This window comes from Miscanthus floridulus, chromosome 3, assembly GCF_019320115.1.
Source record: "Miscanthus floridulus cultivar M001 chromosome 3, ASM1932011v1, whole genome shotgun sequence".
NCBI classification, from domain to species: domain Eukaryota; kingdom Viridiplantae; phylum Streptophyta; class Magnoliopsida; order Poales; family Poaceae; genus Miscanthus; species Miscanthus floridulus.
Genome location: NC_089582.1, coordinates 93,493,173 through 93,501,828, shown reverse-complemented (window position 1 = coordinate 93,501,828; position 8,656 = coordinate 93,493,173). Strand labels below are relative to the sequence as shown.

Genomic DNA, 8,656 nt, shown 5'->3' with positions numbered 1-8,656 from the left:
ACAAGATTGGTATGAATTCATTTTGCTATTGGATCATATCATGATGTTGTTGAGTGTGATGTTGTGCCTATGGAAGCTTGTCATATTCTGCTAGGTAGACCATGGCAATTTGATACAGATTGTATGCATCATGGTAGATCAAATATGTATTCTCTCATACACCATGATAAGAAAATTGTTTTGCTTCCTATGTCTCCTGAAGCTATTGTGCGTGATGATGTTGCTAAAGCTAAGAAAACTAAATCTGAGATCGATAAAAATGTCAAATATGTTAGTAGTAACAAAGATAAGATAAGATTGAAAGGACATTGCTTGCTTGCTACTAAATCTGATATTAATGAATTGGTTGCTTCCACTTCTGTTGCCTATGCTTTGGTATGCAAGGGTGCTTTGATTTCAGTTCACGATATGCAACATTCTTTGCCCCCTGCTGTTGCTAACATTTTGTAGGAGTTTTCGGATGTTTTTCCAAGTGAGATACCAGCGGGGCTGCCACCAATACGAGGGATTGAGCACCAAATTGATCTTATTACTGGTGCATCTCTGCCAAACCGTGCGCCGTACAGGACTAATTCGGAAGAAATGAAGGAAATTCAACGACAAGTGCAAGAACTACTCGACAAAGGTTATGTGCATGAGTCCCTTAGTCCTTGTGCTGTTCCTGTCATTTTAGTGCCTAAGAAAGATAGAACATGGCGTATGTGTGTTGATTGTAGAGCTATTAATAATATCACCATTCAACATCGACACCCTATTCCACGATTGGATGATATGCTTGATGAACTGAGTGGTGCTAATGTGTTTTCCAAAGTTGATTTGCGAAGTGGGTACCACCAGATTCGTATGAAATTGGGAGATGAATGGAAAACTGCTTTTAAAACTAAATTTGGTTTATATGAGTGGTTAGTCATGCCTTTTGGGTTAACTAATTCACCTAGTACCTTCATGAGGTTAATGAACGAGGTTTTGCGTGCTTTCATTGGAAAATTTGTTGTAGTCTACTTTGATGATATATTGATTTACAACAAATCTATAGATGAACATCTTGATCACTTACGTGCTATTTTTAATGCTCTACGAGATGCATGTTTATTTGGTAACCTTGAGAAGTGCACCTTTTGCATCGATCGAGTGTCTTTTCTTGGCTATGTTGTGACTCCACAGGGAATTGAGGTTGATCAAGCCAAGGTAGAAGCTATACAGGGATGGCTTGTACCAAAGACTATCACACAAGTGCGGAGTTTCCTAGGACTTGCTGGTTTCTATTGCTAATTTGTGAAGGACTTCAGTACCATTGCTGCACCTTTGAATGAGCTTACAAAGAAGGGAGTGCCTTTTAGTTGGGGCAAAGTACAAGAGAACTCCTTCAATATGCTAAAAGATAAGTTGACACATGCACCTCTTCTCCAACTTTCTGATTTTAATAAGACTTTTGAGCTTGAATGTGATGCTAGCGGAATTGGACAGGGTGGTGTTTTGTTACAAGAAGGCAAACCTGTTGCGTATTTTAGTAAAAAATTGAGCGGGCCTGTTCTAAATTATTCTACATATAATAAGGAATTGTATGCTCTTGTTCGCACATTAGAAACATGGCAGCATTACTTGTGGCCCAAAGAGTTTGTTATTCATTCTGATCATGAGTCTTTGAAGCATATTCGTAGTCAAGGGAAATTGAACCATAGACATGCTAAGTGGGTTGAATTTATTGAATCTTTTCCTTATGTAATTAAGCACAAGAAAGGGAAAGAGAATATTATTGCTGATACTTTGTCTAGGAGATATACCTTGCTGAATCAACTTGATTACAAAATCTTTAGATTAGAAACAATTAAGGACCAATACATTAATGATGCTGATTTTAAAGATGTGTTGCTGCATTGTAAAGATGGGAAAGGTTGGAACAAATTCATCTTTAGTGATGGGTTTGTGTTTAGAGCTAGCAAGCTATGCATTCTAGCTAGCTCCGTTCGTTTGTTGTTGCTGCAGGAAGTGCATGGAGGTGGCTTGATGGGGCATTTTGAAGCTAACAAAACGGAGAACATACTTGCTGGTCATTTCTTTTGGCCAAAGATGAGAAGAGATGTGGAGAGGTTTGTTGCTCGTTGCACGACATGTCAAAAGGCTAAGTCACGGTTAAATCCACACGGTTTGTATTTGCCTCTACCTGTTCCTAGTGCCCCTTGGGAAGATATTTCTATGAATTTTATGTTGGGTTTGCCAAGGACTAGGAAGGGACGTGATAGTGTGTTTGTGGTTGTTGATAGATTTTCTAAGATGGCACATTTCATACCCTGACATAAAACGGATGATGCTACTCATATTGCTGATTTGTTCTTTCGAGAAATTGTTCGTTTATATGGTGTGCCCAACACAATTGTTTCGGATCGTGATGCTAAATTTCTTAGTCATTTTTGGAAGACTTTATGGAGAAAACTAGGGACTAAGTTTTTGTTTTCTACTACATGTCATCCCTAAACCGATGGTCAAACTGAAGTTGTCAATAGAACTTTGTCTACTATGTTAAGGGCTGTTTTAAAGAAGAACATTAAGATGTGGGAAGATTGTTTGCCTCATATTGAATTTGCTTATAATCGTTCACTGCATTCTACTACAAAGATGTGCCCATTTCAGATTGTCTATGGTTTCTTGCCTCGTGCTCCTATTGATTTGATTCCTTTGCCATCTTCTGAAAAACTAAATTTTGATGCTTCTAAGCGTGCTGAATTGATGTTAAAACTGCATGAAATAACTAAAGAAAATATAGAGCGTATAATGCTAAATATAAGTTTGCTGGTGATAAAGGTATAAAGGAACTAATATTTGAACCTAGAGATTTAGTTTGGTTGCACTTGAGAAAGGATAGGTTTCCTAATTTTAGGAAGTCTAAATTGATGCCTAGGGCTGATGGACCATTTAAAGTGTTAGAGAAAATTAATGATAATGCATATAAACTTGATCTGCCTGCAGAATTTGGGGTTAGTCCCACATTTAACATTGCAGATTTGAAGCCATATTTGGGAGAAGAAGACGAGCTTGAGTCGAGGACGCCTCAAATGCAAGAAGGGGAGGATGATGAGGACATCAACACCAACGATACATCCACGCCAACACGAGTACCGGTTTCTGGTCCTATTACTCGCGCCCGTGCTCGTCACATTAATCATCAAGTAAGTTCACTCTTGAGTTCCTGTCCATCATATTTAGACCATGGAGACGCGTTCACTCTTGTTTTGGTTAGGAACCAGGGAGAGGACCGAAAGGGACAAGGATTCGTGGAGGCTGAATTCGGACTCCAGGACAGCTCCAACTTGTGATGGTCACCACGGTCGCATACGGACTCGGATTGGGGCGTTCAAGTACTTCATGGAATCCTTATGAAGTCTATTTTCATATGGATCTAGAATCAAGTCCATATCTATTTTGAGGCGGCCGCAATGACTGAATTACGACTGAGAGCTTGTCTGTCCAAAGGTGCTGCGTCACCTTAGTTTGGTCCAATGGGCCGTGTATCAAATTGGGTCCATTAGGGACGCGTCCTAGGGTTAGAGAACGACCCCAACACCCCCCTGGTCGTCCTTCCACCTTCATATACTCCTTAGCCGCCACCAAGAATAAGTGGGTTTTGTTTAGATCAAGTTTAGCTCTCGCTACTTGCTTGTAAGCGCACGTGCTGGATCAGCCGCCCGTCTTCTTGTCTTCGGAACCCCACCTTAATTGAGATTGAGTTTGAAACTTTCATCTACATCTAGTAATTCAGTACTTGCTATACTTGTTCTTGCTAGTTCTTCGATTGCTTGCAGGATGAGTGCCCTAGTGGCCGGGTGACGCGCTCCACAAGATCGCGGCAGCCATTGGAGGTGGTGTATCGGTTGCTAAGACGCAGCTTGGAAGGCTGTAGTCGGGCCGTGAATGTCGTCTCCACCCATCAATCGAGTTATCCCACACCTCTCATCGAAAGATCGGGAACAAACCCTAGCGGGATCATATTAGGAGGCTGGATTAGCAATTGATCAACATTCAAGTGGTGGAATTAAGTGTCCCTTTAATAATTTTTCAAAGTTAAGGCGGGCAATGGCCTACTTTGGCTTACACAAAGCTCTGCCTCCATCGTTTCGCTGAAATTTGGCTTATGCTGATTTGTTGTGAGAGAAAAACATAGTTGGTTCGTTGAAAAGTATTGCTGAAGTAGTGCTACGGAACAGGACTAGGCTGAGCAGGGACACCGATCGTCCAATTGAACAATCATGCTCCACACTCTATCTACAAAAGCTTGATTGCCCACTACTCAAGTAGTTGTCACTGCAGACGCAGTTCTAGATGCCTGTGTTCGCCAAAGACCTATGCGCATAGGTACTCTATCTACAAAAGCTTGATTGCCCACTACTCATGTAGTTGTCACTGCAGACGCAGTTCTAGATGCCTGTGTTCGCCAAAGACCTATGCGCATAGGTGTTCTTGATCGAGGAAAGCAGAGAGCAGCAACAACAGAGGACAATAGTGTTGGAGCATCTGTTCATCTGCAAAGTCAGGACGAGATGCCCTTTTCTTATAGGCGACGGGAAGCGAACCCCAACGGGTAGGGGACACACCTAGACGTCATCAACTCCCATGATGGTTACCGATAATGACTGTCATAATGTCTTCATGAATCTCAGTAGGGATGCAAGCGGGCTATACTGCAAACCTGCAGCTTTTGTAGGTTGCTCGTGGCAACCCACAAAATTAAGCCTATACGGGCTCAAGAGTAGAGGTGAAAACGGTACAGATATTTTCCGATCGTATTTGAGACCGAATTCATTTAGAGAGGTTTAGATTTGTCTGTATCCGAGTTCGTATATTCAACATCCGATAACGTATCTGAATTCGAATACTCAAATCATATATTTATGATTTCGATATTTAATCGTATCCTATCCGACATGGTTCACACTATCCATATTCGAATCTGAATCCGGACAGAAATATAAAAAAAACAAATATAATATCAGTGATATCCATCCGTATTCGATCCATTTTCATCCCTACTTGAGAGGCTAGTCTACTCACATCCGTATTTATCAAGTGTCGTCAATGGACCCCAAACACACTATGCTCATGCCACGGCTTGGTTCACACATATGTGGCAAGCATTTTATCTCTCTCAACTTCACAATAGATACATAAATAGTCACCGATTTAAGTTGAATTAACTCTTAGTCAATGGATACCGTTAAGTTAACATTCATGTAGAATAGATGGTACACTTATTCACAGCTTAAATTGATGGTTGTGCGAAGTAAGTATCAGCCAAGCCCGTTACTGGACTGGACTGCCAAAAGCATCCCTTTCGTTAGAGCAGCGAGATTGAAGAGGAGGCATTACACGTGAGCGAGCAAGCGAAATGCTAATTCTGTGTGATGGTGTCGACCATGTTGCGAACAGCAAAGCACAGCCCTAGTCATAGGCACTTGGGCCTTAGTCTGTGGGCCAATATTACCAGGAGTAGTGAGTCTGTGGGCCAATATTACCAGGAGTAGTGGGGTTCATGGCCCATGGTCCTAGAGACGTTAGGCCCATGTTCGCCTTCAGAGATCAAGCAGCATACCCATGGCACTTCGTTTCCTCTCGGTGTCACTCTCCCATAGTGAATCCACCATGGACACCTTCACCTTCGCCGTCATCACTCTCCTCCTACTCCCACTGTTTCTCGTCCTAGCACAAGCCGTACGACGTGGTACTCGCCAGAACCCGCCGGGGCCGACCCCTCTCCCCGTCATCGGTCACCTTGCACCTCTTCAAGAAGCCTCTCCACCGCACCCTGGCACGCCTCGCTGCTCGCCACGACACTGTTTTTCAGCTCTGGTTCGGTTCCCGCCGCGTCATCATCGTGTCGTCGGCTGAGGCCGCCAACGAGTGCCTGGGCACGCGCGACGTCACGTTTGTTGGAACCGGTGGTGACCACCGAGTTCATGATCTTGGAGCTGGCTTACAACCGGCACGGCTTGTTACCACACGAGCCTACGCTCCCACAGGTCCCAGGTCCACCAGAGCTACAACATATAAGGTCTTTGGGCCTTACTCAACCTAAAAGACTAGCCTGATAGGTGGGGGCTTCTTCCGCCTTATATGTTGTGCTCCTCCACCATTGCTACACGATGTGGGACTAAACCCCAATAATCTCTCCCTTAGTCACACATCGGGGTGCCCCCGCCATATGTGTGACGCTCGAGATTTTTTATCAGGTTTAGCTTTTCTGACCATGGGCTCATGATACCAATTGTTGGAACCTACCAATTGTTGGAACCGGTGGTGAGTCAGGCCAGGGGCTTATCTTATTCCTTGTATTCATTGGTCTGTATAGGGGTCACATATAGTTGGTGTGCTTTGTGAACTACGATCTTGACGGTTGTGATTTTTGAAATTACATATATTGTTCTGCACATGTATGTATTTGTAAAGCTAACTCATGTGCAGAAATTATCTCTTTTACGGGTAGAAGACGACTTCAAACTTATGTTGCAGATGAAATATTATTTCCTGACGGACTCTGGACAAAAATAGAGGATTTGGTATAGCAAAGACCGTCACCATCCCAATAGAGGGCTCCAGAGAACACTCTAAAAGGGGAGCATGTGGTCAACCACCAAGAATCTAGCAGTGGGCCTAGCTTCGTACCATGATCAATTCACTCTCTCTCGAATCTTCGGCATCCATTGCGCTTCTAGATTGTTCTTTCTTGTGTTGACCAAAAAAAGCTCGGTATGATTCAATACATTCTAGGAACCTTTGGTGTAGGGGCAGTGAATCAATGAATTGGAGGACAGACCGCTTTTACTAGTTATTCTTGCAGGGGTCTTAGGCAATCAAGACCAGCCAGTGACTCCATTCAGTATCATAACGGTTTCCTCCTAGTAAGGCCACTCATCAAGAACTCTTTTTCTATCCAACCAGTTAAGACAGACTCACATTAAGCATAGGTCTCAACCCCTTACCTTTCGCCATGCGCTGAATTCCAATCAGTTGACACTTTGCACAAGAACTGGCAAGAAATGAAATGATAAGAAAAACCATATCACCTTACGACGTCTACTTTCATTTGAATAGGAACATAGGCATCCCGCGTGGGGGGAAACCCTATCCCCCATCTTTCACTTCCCCTTTAGATGAGAAGCCGAAGGTGGCTATCAATATGGCACCTTGAAGAGCATAAAAGCAATGAGCCCAAAGCCTAAAACCATAGATTGAACACTCAAAGAGGATCAACCTAGTCAATAGATTCAACCTGCTTACTCACCTAGGGTCGGTCCGGCTCCGCCTACTACTTCTACTTATCCTTTTTTTGAAGCTATAAACAGAGCAATAGCCATACAATGGAGAGCATAACCTAAAGGAAAGGGGTGGGTCGAAGGTAGATGATAACTAAAGGTGACAAGTCGATCTATTTTTTAGAGAAGAGCTAGAGCAGTTGACAGCTCACTAAGGAGTCTGTCTCGTCTAGTAGAGCTATTATCCAATGGGTCACCAGAGTAGAGATGACCTTTTAACCATAGCATCTGACTGTATAAAATGGCAAGGTGTTTGTTAGTGCTTCCCTTTCTTTATCTAGCAAGATATCAATACAGGCAGGCTGATGGCTAACCAGAGAATCATTGCCATAGGGTTCTCGAGAGTCAACCCTGTCTGGCCTACAAGCTTTTGGAGTTAGAGAATACTCTATGAGGTGTAAACTGATGTAGAGGATCCAGACAAACAATACCCTTGAAGAGTTTTATGAGCATAGTCATCGAACTTCACTATACTATTTGGTTTGTCATGACATCTTCCCTCTAACTGAGTTCAAAATACTATTTTGAAGAATGAATCAGGGTTTTTGCGCTCCTTGGAATCAGGCCTATACGTAGTGTAAGCTGCCTGCTACTACTAAAGCAAGGTATGAGGGTTAAAGTAAGCGATGCATATCTTGATATACTCAATTAAGTAAGACTATCTTATCTAGTTCTGTTTATGCGTCTAGTGAGCATTGAACTCCTTTGACAAGCGCAATGCTTCTTTATCGATTAGTTAGACGCTTTATACCAGGTTAAAGCTGAAGTGACAATACTAGTGCCTGCTTCCAAGCCCACAAATATCGAGGATATGGTGTGCCCCGTTACCTTATTTCTAGGTGTAATAAAGGCTCTCCCCCGACTAGAAGGATCCAAGGACAACGACTATTTCCTCCTAAAATATTGGCAGTAGCCAAAACGACTGAAAACCCAGGTAGCGGTCCGGAAAGGGCAAAAGGGCAAGGTGAGTAGTGAAAGCAAGAACGTTCTTTCGCATATAGAGCGACTGCCCAAGCCCTGATTCAGGGTTACTGGTCCACACCAACTGATTAGGTATCAGATAATAGGGAATATTTGTTTTAGCCATGGTCCAGTCCAACAGCCTCTTTTCGATCCAAGAGTCGCATGAGAAGAAAGCTTCCGGTTAGCTTCAGTTAGTGTTAGTTAAATAGAATGGGAACCTCGTAACTATGCCAAGCCCGATCTTGGTTCCAATGTTGCAGAGAAAGGTTATGGGTAAAAAGAAGGTCTTTATCCTGGTGCTGCGGAGACCGGTGTTGCTGATCGAACTCATTTTCTTTCTAGGAGATCGAAAATCTCTTAATTTCTATGAAACGAATTTACATATTTAT

The 8,656-nt window shown here is 42.8% G+C and overlaps 1 pseudogene; it reads left to right on the top strand.

The window, feature by feature from the left end:
• The first annotated feature begins 5,634 nt into the window (after nucleotides 1–5,634).
• The window catches only part of LOC136544066 (isoflavone 2'-hydroxylase-like), a 7,786-nt pseudogene continuing 4,764 nt past the window's right edge, over nucleotides 5,635–8,656 (top strand).